The following is a 13,653-nucleotide window of genomic DNA, read 5'->3' as shown; positions in this document are numbered from 1 at the left end:
AAAACCTTAGTGTTTTTCAAGAGTTAGCACTTGGAGTATATAAACATAGCATGTTGATCCCCCTTACTGAGAAATTTATGCTTTACTAACCTTGAAAAAAAGTTAAGTATAAAAATTATCAACGAATAAAAGCAGAATGCTGCACATGTGCAGTATGTAGTTTCCCAGGGAGGTAAATGTCACACACAGACACGGAGTGGTGAATCCTGCCTTCCTAGTGGTGTGGAAGGCTGTGTAGGAAGCATAAGTAGGGTAGTTTTGCTACAGGATGTGGGGTGTCTACAAAGGAGGTTCTCACACAGTGTATGGCTAAACCGTGTTCTCTAAGGGCTCCATCAACCTTATTGTTCAGGTTGTTTCAGTGATAAACATGGAGAGGGTCAGGGGCAAGGCAGGAGGGTCCAGGAATACTCAGATTCACTGAACAAATACCAAGTGCTCGCCCCCGCATAGGCAGTAGTGCAAATGGAGTGGAAACCATTTGCATCTTTTAGCAACTGCCCCAGCACATGTGAGTCTTCTGTGGGCACAGAGCTAGTGTAGCTGACTTTGTTGTACACAGACACCACCTAGCACAAACACTGTGGCTATATCCAGCTGCTGTATGGTCCCTTTTGGATCACTCACAACATTCCTAGATTAGAGCAACCTTGAGCGAAGTATGGGGAAGGACTAAGGCAGAGCTGAACGAAGAATCAGGGAGACATAACCAGTTCCCTGATGGTCCCTTGCTGTGCCAAGTAGATTTTGGCCACATCAGAGAATCTGTCCCATCAAATACTACTAATGGACACTTGATTGGTAATCATAACTATGAATTCCTTGATTTTATTTTTTAAATTATATTACTGTAGCACCCAAAAACTCCAATCAGGGTTGAGGTCCCATTGTGCAATACAAACAATGAAGACACATAGCCTTGATGGTGTTTTAGATTCTAAGAGGAGTTTACAATCTAAATAGGTGAACACTAGTGTTTGTGGACTTTCCAAACTGTTTAAAAGTAGCTTCCTTGTAACTTAAAATCGTCTTCCAAGTGACAAAATAACACCCATACTTAATTATACATTTGATTTGAAAATGGTGACATTATTTTAGTACACAAAATGAATGTAAAACTGCATATGTGCAACTCATGATGGGGTCAGCCGTGAAAGCTTCCGTTCTTCCTCTTTCTATGGGTATTTTGACTTCAGGATTGAACTAAATTTTTAAAAAAAATAAAATAAAGATAAAATACTGGGCCCAGTTTTAAAGGGGCATTTACTCAAACCCCATCTTGGTGCTCAGAATTAATTGCAGGTAAATCCCACCTGTTAGTTGTGTTAATTCTATGGCATTACCTCCACTTAATGGGAATTCAGGAAGTTAATACTACTATTTTGTAGTCTTGTATTTCTAAACTACTTGTATGCATAGTGTTGTCTTTGACTGTGTGAACACAAAGGGCCAGATTCCTAGCTGGCATAAGTTGGTGTAGCTCTATTCATTTCAATGGAACTATGACACTTTATGACAGCGTCTCTCTTTCTAGATATTTATGAATTTGGTTATTAATGCCTTAGAAACATTTTAACTGATTGGGATTAGGAAGAAACTTCCCTTATGGTCAAGTTATCCCTTCAATTTCTTTGAACTCAATGGAGCTGGGCCCATTTCCAGTAGCCAAGAATCTGGGTCCAGACAATTCATTAATACTGCTCTGTTTGATTTTCCTGTAAGTTGTTCTTACTCTATTACTGTTTGTTCCCAGTTATTTCAGATACACTTGCAGGAACTTCCTTCGGCCTTTGTTTACATCCTGCATAAATTATTAATAGGACCCATATTTTTAAAAATGGCATCTGCAGTTTTATGGGCAGTTACCATGATTTCTTACACAAGTCAGATAAATGGGTGAACAAAAGGCTAATTTTGCATCTAACTGATTAATTAGTTAAATGTACATGCTGGCTTTGAAGATCTAGGGTTTGGTTCTCATTCTCATTTAAACGAAGGCCACTTTACACCACTCTGGCAGTGTAGAAAGGCCTTAAAGTTGACATAAATTAGACGTGTGTAGAGTACACATTTTCAAAATTTGGCCCAATGTTTACATGAACCCTACTCTGTCTTTAAATGAGCATGTAAACAATATTCAGCATAGTAGAATTTTGTCCGTATATTGAGAAATATATTTATTAGCGTCTGCTGCGAGCCCTTTGCGCCTCAGCTCAGGAATGTACGTTGGCACCGCCAAGAGAGGATATCAATTAGATACTTTTAGAGGAGGAATGGTCAAAGTGAGCACCTGTGGTCACATGTAGACCTCCAGCACTCTTAACGTAGCCTAGCATAGAACTCTGCAGAGTGGAGAGGTTCACACAGAGCTTTCTTCAAAGCAGCACCGCTAGAGTGCGGTTACTGAGCATGTCATCGCCGGTTGCAGCTTGCTGTAAAAATTGATAGAAAGATAGGCAGGAGAGGGGCCAAGATCCAAAGCAAGGATCTGTATCATGCACCAAATTAAAGTGTTGCCCCAAGTCGATAGTGGGTAGGCAAATGATAAGACAGAACAAAACTCCCTGGCCTTTCTAACAAGCTTCACCCCCACCAACTAAACTCTTGCAGCGTTCACTGTAAACTGTTGCGGTTCAATACAAGACAGGACACGGCTTTAGGCGAGCAAGCAGGCTGGTTTGCTGACGGGATTGCCCCTGTCAGCTTTTCCACCTCTCTTTTATTTCTCTCCCCTCTGCGCATTACATACTCTGACCGCAAAAGGCATCAACAAAGGAAATAATATGACTTTGATTAATATTCTTATTTACCAGCCTCTATCTACTACAATCCTTGTTCTCAGGCCTTGAGCCCAGTCCAAGGAAGCTTCCCACGGTTCATGTCCTCTGAGCGACTTCCCATGATCCATGTCCTTGGACAGAGCAGTGTGTGCACCGCTCCTACACAACAGTCAGGGTGTGCCCTGAATGTTTCCAGGTGCATGAACTCTACATGAACCCTTTAGTAAACCCCTCCTCAGCAGTCGTGTGCTCCTCTGTCGTCCCTCCATAGACTGCTTTGAAGAGTCCTTTTGGGAATGTTAGTGCGTATGTATGGGGGTGAAGCGTGATCAGAGTCAATCCATGACTAATGAAGGGTATGGAGAGCTGCAGAGGGTGTTGGGGACCCTCTCTGCTCCCTTCTGTGCTTACCTGACTTTCCTTTAGAATCCTTAATTGGGATTAGGAAGAAACTTCCTTATGGTCAAGTTAGCTGTTCAATTTCTTGGTGCAGAATTTCCCTATGGAGGAATGACGCAGGTAAGGCACCCCTCAGTATTTTCCCCAGGACTATTCATTGTTTATAGTGTGCCAGCAGAAGGGGTTGCTAACGGGAAGGAGAGCTGAAATATGAGTGTGATCTCAGGCCATGTCTACACTACCATGCTACAGCCACGCTGCTGTAACCCTGTCGTGGTGATGCAGACTACACTGACGGATGGAGTTTTCCACTCCACTTCCCCGAACGACGGTAGCTAGATCCATGGATGCATTCTTCTGTTGACAGAGCTGTGTCTATATTGGGGGTTAGATTGACCTAACTATAATGCTAGGGTGTGTGGATTTCTCACACCCTTGAGTACTCATGCTAGGTCAACCTAAGTTTTACATGTAGACCCAGCCTCAGTTACACAGGTATCAAACAGGTGTAAGTAAGATCAGAATTGAGCTCTTCTTGCACCAATGGGAATACAGTTTAAAGTAGGTGTCAGTAATGGAGCCCACACATGAAATTAACCACACATCACAATAACGTACACATATGAAATACAGAAGTCTATGCAATGAGTGAATTTATTTTAGGTTATTTTTTAAAAAAATAAACAAAGGGCCAGCATTGAAAGGCACAGAAAATCAGGACCATGATCTATAACGTGTAACATACCCTGAAAGCATCTGAAAAATCAAGTTAGCATACATGAGTGATGTATAAGGCTCTGTAGTACAATACTTAAAAAAAGAACGACACTAAAAATCTTAATAATTTTACTTAATAAAGTAAAATAAATTTTACTTAATAAGTTTACTTAATAATTTGCCATTTAGAATCTCATATCTGTGCCTTAATTTCAAATGATGTAAATACAAGCTAAAGCGAGTCCAGTTTTTCTCACTGAGTCCCCAATGCCCTGCATGACAAGAGAAATGGAGATCTGAAAAATGAAATGTTGCTCAGAGCAGTGCTGCTTAAGTATGAATTTAATAATTCAAGTACCATGTTGTAACTCCATCTGTGAAATTTTCAGTTTACAAATGAGGAAGGCATTTACAGTACTAGTGTTTGTGGGCATTGTTTTTAGTCTAGAACCATCTCACCTTTTGATTTTGTTAAATTCCTTTTAGACAGTAGTAGTTTGGTTCACTCCATATTAGAATTTTTTCATACTCTGAAAGATTAAAGTGTTTGAGGCCCAGCCCTTCTTCTATTGAAATCAATAGCAAAGCTTGGATTGACTTCAGTGAAGATAGGATTTGGCTCATGTTGCTGACATTTCACACTGTCACTACCACCTGTTCAGTTCCACTGGTGGCAGCAACATCGCTATTGTATGACATCTAACTCTATTAAGAGCAGATCTATGTGACCTGGTGCTTAAAATGCCACTTTTTGTCAGCACCACTTCTGCACTGGTTCTGCTACCAGAGCAGAACTGGTGGTAACAACAGTGACAACTCTTAGCCAAACTGCCTTAGTGTAAACAAGGCCTGTATGTGCAGAGCTGTCCTCTAGGAGGATCACACAGTGTGACAAAGATGGGGCAGCTGTAAGAGAGTGGTGGAAGGCAGGTATATAAGAATGATAAAGACCATTTCCCCTATAAGCTGAAAATGGGTTACCTCCGGTCAATTAGGGTCACCCGAGTCCAATTAGGGGCTGCCTGAGACCTTGAAAAAGTCCTCCTCCTGTGAGAGATTGGGAGGAGAGACAAGGTACTGCAGGGCTAGTGGAAACAGGGAGAAAGGCCGCTCCAATGTGGATGGCTGCTCTCCTCCCTACAGGGGAAGCTATATAACAGACTGCCTGTTTAGGAAAAGGACTGGTACCCCAGGAACTATAACATGGCCTCCACCGTCCTGGTGAGAGTAGGGAAAGGTATTCCCCTTTGTTTTGTGTTGGAACTGGTTTCTTCTTCTTCTTCTTCTTCTTCTATTTTTTGTTTTTGTTTGGCAGAGGGGCAATCCTGAGGCCTGCCTGGAAAATATTGGGAAATAACCTCCTTTTGGGAGAATAAACACCGACCAGAGTAGGGCTGACTTACTGCAGGCCCCAATCACCAGAGGGGGAAGCACTGAGCCTGCCGAGGTGGAGGAGATGCCTTGCCACATCCCTGTTCTTAACTCTGGCAGGATAGCAAGGTGGAAGTTTGTGAGAGGGTAGAGGAAGGAGGAACAGTAGCTGCCACAAATAAATCATCATGTTGCTATGTAGCAGTGTTTGTAGCAGTTCAAAGTGCTAAACAATAAGTTAGGCTGACATGGGGTTTAGCTAGCTGAAAGTCTGGGAAAAAGGATGGATTTCACCACAAGATTATGGTGTTGCTTTGGCAAGGAATCCGGCGCGGAAGTTGAGAAACTATTCCTTGGGAATCTTGCCAGTAGTAAGAGAGAATGTACTCCTTTCTTCTTGATCAGCATGCTTGTTATAGATATAGAAGAGGGTTGGGGGTTTTCACAATAAAAAGTGGGACGGTCAGGAAGATGTTGTTCAATTTTTTCTGGATTTAATATGCCAGGATTGAAGTCTTAGGTTGAGTTAAAGGGAGGCGGGGGGAACAGAACACCCAACTCTGCCAATTAGTATATCACACAGTGAAGGGTCAGCATGAGAATTTCATTATGGGGCTAAAGTCCCAGGCTTTTTAAAAGCGATGGTTTGGACTTTCAGCTTAGAGCAATTCTGGAGAGGAGTTATTATGGGAAAGTTTGTGTTTAGCATTGACAATGCTAAGTGTAAGTTGTTAAATGTCATTAGTGAACAAGAAGATTCTGTTAGCCAAACAGAATGACAAAGCTGTTCAACAATGAGGCCAGGTGAGTTACTGATGTCTGTGTGTGTAGCCATAAGCATACGAGCATTTAGAAGACAAAGAATCAATACTAGTGGGTAAATAATGGCAACTGTCCTGCTATTTTTCACATTTAAAGCTTGATCAGTGAGTTGAAACGGCACTATATCAATGAAATACTATCCTCATGGGCGCTGCATTTCATTGTGTCTCATACTTGTTGTACCAGTCATCCTTCCTCCTTAACCTTAGTCTGGATCAAGAGGCAGTTTTGCTATTTGACAGGTTTCAGAGTAACAGCCATGTTAGTCTGTATTCGCAAAAAGAAAAGGAGTACTTGTGGCACCTTAGAGACTAACCAATTTATTTGAGCATAAGCTTTCGTGAGCTACAGCTCACTTCAAATTGAGCTGTAGCTCACGAAAGCTTATGCTCAAATAAATTGGTTAGTCTCTAAGGTGCCACAAGTACTCCTTTAGTCTTGCTATTGCTACCCTTGCTAAAGGATCCTGCCGCTTGGTGAAATTAGATCATGAATTGGGTTACTGACTTCCAGTGTACAAGAGAGCATAGAAAGATTTCACGTTAATACCTGCCTCCTGAGTATTAAACAGTTTGATATGAACATGGACAAACTAATACATAATACTTGTTACAAGTTGATTCTATTATAATTACTAAAAAGAAAAGGAGTACTAGTGGCACCTTAGAGACTAACCAAATTATTTGAGCATAAGCTTTCGTGAGCTACACCTCACTTCATCGGATGCATTCAGTGGAAAATACAGTGGGGAGATTTATATACATAGAGAATATGAAACAATGGGTGTTACCATACACACTGTAACAAGAGTGATCACTTAAGGTGAGCTATTACCAGCAGGAGAGCGGGGGGTGGGGGGGAAGGAGGGAGAGGGAACCTTTTGTAGTGATAATCAAGGTGGGCCATTTCCAGCAGTTGACAAGAACATCTGAGGAACAGTGGGGGGAGGGAGGGTGGGGAATAAACATGGGGAAATAGTTTTACTTTGTGTAATGACCCATCCACTCCCAGTCTCTATTCAAGCCTAAGTTAATTGTATCCAGTTTGCAAATTAATTCCAGTTCAGCAGTCTCTCATTGGAGTCTGTTTTTGAAGTTTTTTTGTTGAAGAATTGCAACTTTTAGGTCTGTAATCGAGTGACCAAAGAGACTGACGTGTTCTCCAACTGGTTTTTGAATGTTATAATTCTTGACGTCTGATTTGTGTCCATTTATTCTTTTATGTAGAGACTGTCCAGTTTGACCAATGTACATGGCAGAGGGGCATTGCTGGCACATGATGGCATATATCACATTGGTAGATGTGCAGGTGAACGAGCCTCTGATAGTGTGGCTGATGTGATTAGGCCCTATGATGGTGTCCCCTGAATAGATATGTGGACACAGTTGGCAACGGGCTTTGTTGCAAGGATAGGTTCCTGGGATAGTGGTTCTGTTGTGTGGTGTGTGGTTGCTGGTGAGTATTTGCTTCAGGTTGGGGGGCTGTCTGTAAGCAAGGACTGGCCTGTCTCCCAAGATCTGTGAAAGTGATGGGTCGTCCTTCAGGATAGGTTGTAGATCCTTGATGATGCATTGGAGAGGTTTTAGTTGGGGGCTGAAGGTGATGGGTAGTGGTGTTCTTTTATTTTCTTTGTTGGGCCTGTCCTGTAGTAGGTGACTTCTGGGTACTCTTCTGGCTCTGTCAATCTGTTTCTTCACTTCTGCAGGTGGGTATTGTAGTTGTAAGAATGCTATACCACCCTATACCGGAAACCTACTGACCACTATTCCTACTTACATGCCTTCAGCTTTCGTCCAGACCACACCACACGATCCATTGTCTACAGCCAAGCTCTACGATACAACCGCATTTGCTCCAATCCCTCAGACAGAGACAAACATCTACAAGATCTCTATCAAGCATTCTTACAACTACAGTACCCACCTGCTGAAGTGAAGAAACAGATTGACAGAGCCAGAAGAGTTCTTGTCAACTGCTGGAAATGGCCCACCTCAATTATGACTACAAAAGGCTCCCCTCCAGCCCCCCCGCTCTCCTGCTGGTAATTGCTCACCTTAAGTGATCACTCTCGTTACAGTGTGTATGGTAACACCCATAGTTTCATGTTCTCTATGTATATAAATCTCCCCACTGTATTTTCCACTGAATGCATCCGATGAAGTGTGCTGTAGCTCACGAAAGCTTATGCTCAAATAAATTTGTTCGTCTCTAAGGTGCCACAAGTACTCCTTTTCTTTTTGCGAATACAGACTAACACGGCTGCTACTCTGAAACCTGTCATTATAATTACTGGTGTTCTAACACCCTGTTTATGATGCTATAAAGTGTGTGCAAGAAGGGTTTTTTCCCCTTTGTTTTAGTTTGTGAGTGAAATTGGTGCTTATGAAAAGTGACTGATCTTAGCACTAGTTTAAACCAGGTTCTGCATTCACCCAGCTTTGCCATTGCAGCTCAATCCTGATCTTCAAACCTCCGTATGAGTCCTGGGCCACTCAAGCAGAAACTAGCAAAGATGGTGTGATTTTGTGTTGTGAATGAATGGGGTTGGTATGAGACCACCATATGCACTATTAACCTGTGACACAATGTGGGCTAGACTGTAATCTTCCAATTTGCTCAGAGTGAGGGCAAAGCATAGTTGCACTGTCCAAAGCAGGAACTGAATTGAGAGTCGTGACCCTTGTTCTGAAACAACTTTCTTCCCCCTCTGCACCAGCTTAGTTGTGCCTATGAATGCATTGGAGAGGATGAAGTGAACACACTTTGTCCCTGCCTGCACATTCTCTTTCCACTTGTGTGGGACAGGGACTAGTGGCCCAGAGGCAGCTGCTCTTTCTCCCACAGAAACCACTGGATAACCTGTGCAGTGGAGTAGGGCAGCTCACAATTGAACCCTCTGGGACTGGAACCTGAAGGACTACAAAGGTGACAGCCTAGTGCTACTGCATCCCCCAACCCTTGAATGCAAATATATTTTGAATTATCCGTGATATGTCCTTTGTTCCAAGAGTATGGGCCAAATTACAATATCAATGGGGGTAACGTAGCTATTTTTCATCAATAAAAGGTTAGTGCATAAATGACAATTCCTATTTGTTGATCTACATTGCACAGAAAGCTTTAACAAAGTTAATCATAATGCTAACTGGACTGTGGTTTAGTAATAAAATTAAATACTTTTTGTGACAAAGTTCCTGCTCTACCTTGGTGGGTCTTGTACTTACTGGCGAATTTGCTCGTCTTGGAGCTTCACGACAGCCCTCAGCTTGGCCATTTTTCTCAACCCACAGCCAGGTCAACTCCTCCTGTGTCTGACCAGGAGTTGGGAGGATTTGGGGGGAACCCGGGCCCACCCTCTACTCCGAGTTCCAGCCCAGAGCCCTGTGGAAATGGAGCTGTCCAGAGTGCCTTCTGGAACAGCTGTGTGACAGCTACAACTCCCTGGGCTGCTTCCCCATGGCTTCCTCCCAACACCTTCTTTATTCTCACCATGGGACCTTCCTCCTGCTGTCTGATATTGCTTGTACACCTCAGTCCTCCAACACTATGCGTTCTCACTCTCAGCTCCTAGTGCCTCTTGCTCCCAGCTCCTCACATGCACACCACAAACTGAAGTGAGCTCCTTTTTAAAACCCAGGTGCCCTGATTAGCCTGCCTTAATTGATTCTAGCAGCTTCTTGATTGGCTGCAGGTGTTCTAATCAGCCTGTTTTAATTGTCTCCAGAAGGTTCCTGATTGTTCTGGAACTGCCCCTGTTACCTTACCTAGGGAAAAGGGACCTACTTAGCCTGGGGCTTATATATCTGTCTTCGATTACTCTCCTATAGCCATCTGGCCCAACCCTGTCACATTTGTTAATATCTAATTCCACTACATTCAGAAAAATCCTAATTTTTTCTATTAATTCAAACAAGCAAAGAAACACAACCTCAGAAATAATCACTACCTGATGAAATTATTTTTTTGATGTTTTCTGCTAAAAAGTGGAGCTCAGTCAGCCCGTCCTGCCACACCTGGAGATGTTAGACTTGGCGGCAAACTATCCTGGGCTCAGCTGGACAGTGGAGCCTCTTACAACTGCTCTGGCATGGTAGAAAACCTGGACATAGGAGTGCAGTACTATGGCTGCAGGGGCCTGACTCAGGTCTGGTGGGGAAGGAACCCAGAGACACTGACACAGAGGTTATTTGCCTTCCCCTCCTTAATTACCTGGACCTTAGAAAGCAACATTGTATTTCAGAAAATTTAAGTTATCTATTTGCCAGGTAAATTTTAGATCTCCTTTGCAATGACAATCTCATTGATAATTGTTAGGCAAAAAATGGAGATTAGTCTGGAGGTTTTAACTGGCTCCCTTTTGTAATTAGTGTAACAAATGGCTTGGGAAATGGAGACACATGTATTTAGTAGGATTGCCTTCTCTTGCTATTTCTTCACAGCAGTTTTTTTTTAAGCTTGCTGTGATACTGGCTGCAAGGATGGAGAATCACTTAGTGACCAGGTTGGCTAGCGACACTGCCCTGCACTATGGGGTGGAAAAAGTAATTATAGCCCCTTGTCCATTTTATCCAGTTATCACAGCATCTTTGGAAACCCAAGGTCAGAACAACTGGCGGGTATCACATTCCAGCAAGTAGCAGAGTTTTGATTAAGTTCTTTGGGCTTTATGATGAATGAGAATTATGACAGCTTTTTGGGGGATCTTCGGGAGGCTGGTGGTATGGTCAACTGTGACTGCTGAGATCAGAACATTTAAAAACATCTAAGTCGTATATCGGTCTCTGTAGCATCATGGCTGCTGAAAAAAAGGGGTCAGAAAAATGGGATGTGTGTTGGGGGCTCTGTCTGTTACAGGGGGCTCTTTCCAGTGGAAAACCGCTGAAGCAACCCATTGTGAAAACTGCAAAACACCCAATGGCTTCAATGGGAGTTTGACATGAGTAAGTGTTCTTGAAAGTCATCCTTAGGCACCTATTTACGTTTGAAAATCTGGCTTTCTGTGACCTTGGGGGAGATTTTTCCCAGTGACTCTGCATCAAATGTGCCCAGTATACAGGAAAACTGATGTTGTTTGTAACTGCAAACCAGAAGTCAAACCCACCTGAAATCTAGAAATAAAGCTGTTTTCTGTCTGGTTTCTGGATGACTGTCATCAATGAGAAGGATCTGCAGCTGGGATTTTTTTTGAATTTGTTGAAAAGAATCCAGCTCATCTCCCCACAGGAGTAAAAACTCTTAGTTCTGTCACTAATGTAAGGCGATACAACTAAGGCTATGTCTGCACTGTGTAACTACAGAGGTGTGAGTTGCAAAGTGCATCAAAATGTTCCGCTTTAACTGCCCTGTGTGGATGCTCCTGGCACAAACAAAAAGGTATCTAGATTGCCTTAACATAGTCCTGTTTGACAGAGGACTATGTTAATGTATGAGCAGGTAACTTCTAGTTTGGAGCAGCAACTCCCACATGGGGCAGTTAGAATGCGCAACTTGTAGTCCACACAGTGGTGCAGTGTAGACAAGCCCTGTGTATGTTCAATTTGCTCACTTCGTGAGTGAAGAGGCTCACATTTTACAGTCACTTTTTTTTTTTTTTACCATACCTGCAATTTAAGGCTGGCTGGTGCCAATAAGCGCACATTGAAAATTATACACTAAGGTGCTGTCTACATTAAGGCAATTTGCATCAGTGTAACTACATCAGTGGCACAAACCACTGTGGTAGATGCACTTCACTGGTATAAAATGGGGTTTACACTTTAACGGTGCATGCTTAATGAGTGTACACTTAAAAAATCCTGCAGCCTTGCACAGCTCAGCTCTCTAGACGTGAACACTCAGAGTTGGCAGAATTTTGTAGCGTGCATTGGCAGCAGCCCAAAAGGGGAAAGTGTTATTTTCATTCCCACAGAACTTAAAAAACTGCTGAAGGTTTTTGCGCAAACTTTTAACAACAATTAAAAATCACTCTTAGGTAGAAACCAAGTATAGGAAATTTCAGCCCAGAAAAATATTTCATAATGCTAACAATAAATGTGTAAAAGCAAAGGGTTATAAAGGAAACTGTTTGGTGACCTTAACTTTGTGGATGCTCCCAGGTATTAATAACATTTGAATTACTTTACAGTTCAGGTAACACATTACAAGCTCTTGCAGGGAAGCACAATAAGTTATGTGAATTGTAACGAAAAGGGCAGCTGAATGAAGTAATAAGTTAGGGAGAACCAATGCTTGTCAATGTCCTCCGAGCGGCCCTGAATAGTAATTCTTTGTTCTAATAGCTCAACAAAGAACACAGCAGCATTGGCTTCTGAAGTAGTCTCCGTGCAATGTTCTGAGTCTTTACTCCATTTACATTGCCAGCAATGGAAAGATAGAAAATTGCTGTCTCAGCTGCTGGGTATCATTTCAGAATGATCCAGAAATGGAGGAAGTGGAGTGATCCTGGTTTTGAATCGGGGAAAGGGATGACAATCTGGAAAAAGCTGATCCTGCAGGGTAAAGTGCCAGAATATCAGCCACCTTTCTAATTGCTGGTAACCAGCCTTTGAGGCAACGTCCCCTTCTCCACCTCTTTCCACCAAAGCCCTTTCAACATCACTCACTCCTCTCTCCCCAGTCCCCCCATCGCTCACTTGATCATCTCCACCTCTCTCCCCCTGCTCAGCTGGGCTCTTTCTGCTCTGGTGCTGGGGCCAGAGCTGCTACAGCCTGACAAGGAGGCTGACTGCGGGGCAGGGGGAGATGCTGGGTCATTAACACTTTTGGTCCCCTTTTTCGATAGGACTTTCCGGTTGAAAATCAGACACCAGGCAACCCTAGCCCAGCACATAGAGAAAGAAAAAACATTTTGGAAAGGAGCTTCTCAGAGCAGACTATCTAGGAATGTGACAGAACACCTCTTACACAGCAGGGAAGTATTTCCTAAGAGGAATCAGCTCCATCTGACATTGATGATATTGGTTACAATGCAGGATAGTCATAGAAAAATTGGCTGAAGCCTTTTGTTATGTTTTGTTTTGTTCTTGCCTTTGGAAATCTTTCTAGTAGCAGTGTACAGCCCTGATGTAATGTGTGGGTTTGCTGTGCAACTCATTGCCAGCTGCTAATGGCAACTTTCTCTCTCAGATATTGTGGATCAGAGCAAAGAGCAGGTGTTCACAATGTGCATAGATAATTTGGCACCTCTCTGTTAATGAGCAAAGATAATGGAAGACGGATGGAGCTGGCAAAAAAATTGAATCATGTCAGCCCTTGTTTTATTTTAGGATCATTTCAGAAAACGTGAGCATCACTCAAGATTGGAAAACCTCTCTCATTCCCGTTGACTCTTTAGTATATCAGGTCCTCCCTTACTTTAATCAGGATGGTTCAGTGGCCAACCTTGGGTTCTGCTCTCACCTGGGCTATTGACTCTCTGTGTGATCTTGCTCAAATCACTTCACCTCTTTATGCTTCAAATTCCCAACCTGGAAAATGGGACAATGATGTTTACCCAACTAGTTAAAAAGTTTTGAGAGCTACAGATGAAAAGTGCTAATGAAGTATTATTAAAGTCCTGGGAACC

At 42.7% G+C, this 13,653-nt stretch overlaps 1 protein-coding gene across 2 annotated transcripts in view; it reads left to right on the top strand.

The window, feature by feature from the left end:
• Positions 1 to 13,653, top strand: part of PCSK5 (proprotein convertase subtilisin/kexin type 5) — a 299,090-nt gene that overhangs the window by 31,386 nt on the left and 254,051 nt on the right. The gene's annotated exons all lie outside the window — the stretch shown is intronic.

This window comes from Eretmochelys imbricata, chromosome 5, assembly GCF_965152235.1.
Source record: "Eretmochelys imbricata isolate rEreImb1 chromosome 5, rEreImb1.hap1, whole genome shotgun sequence".
Classification (NCBI taxonomy): domain Eukaryota; kingdom Metazoa; phylum Chordata; order Testudines; family Cheloniidae; genus Eretmochelys; species Eretmochelys imbricata.
The sequence above is the reverse complement of the archived record's forward strand: the minus strand, read 5'-3'. Positions and strand labels throughout refer to the sequence as shown.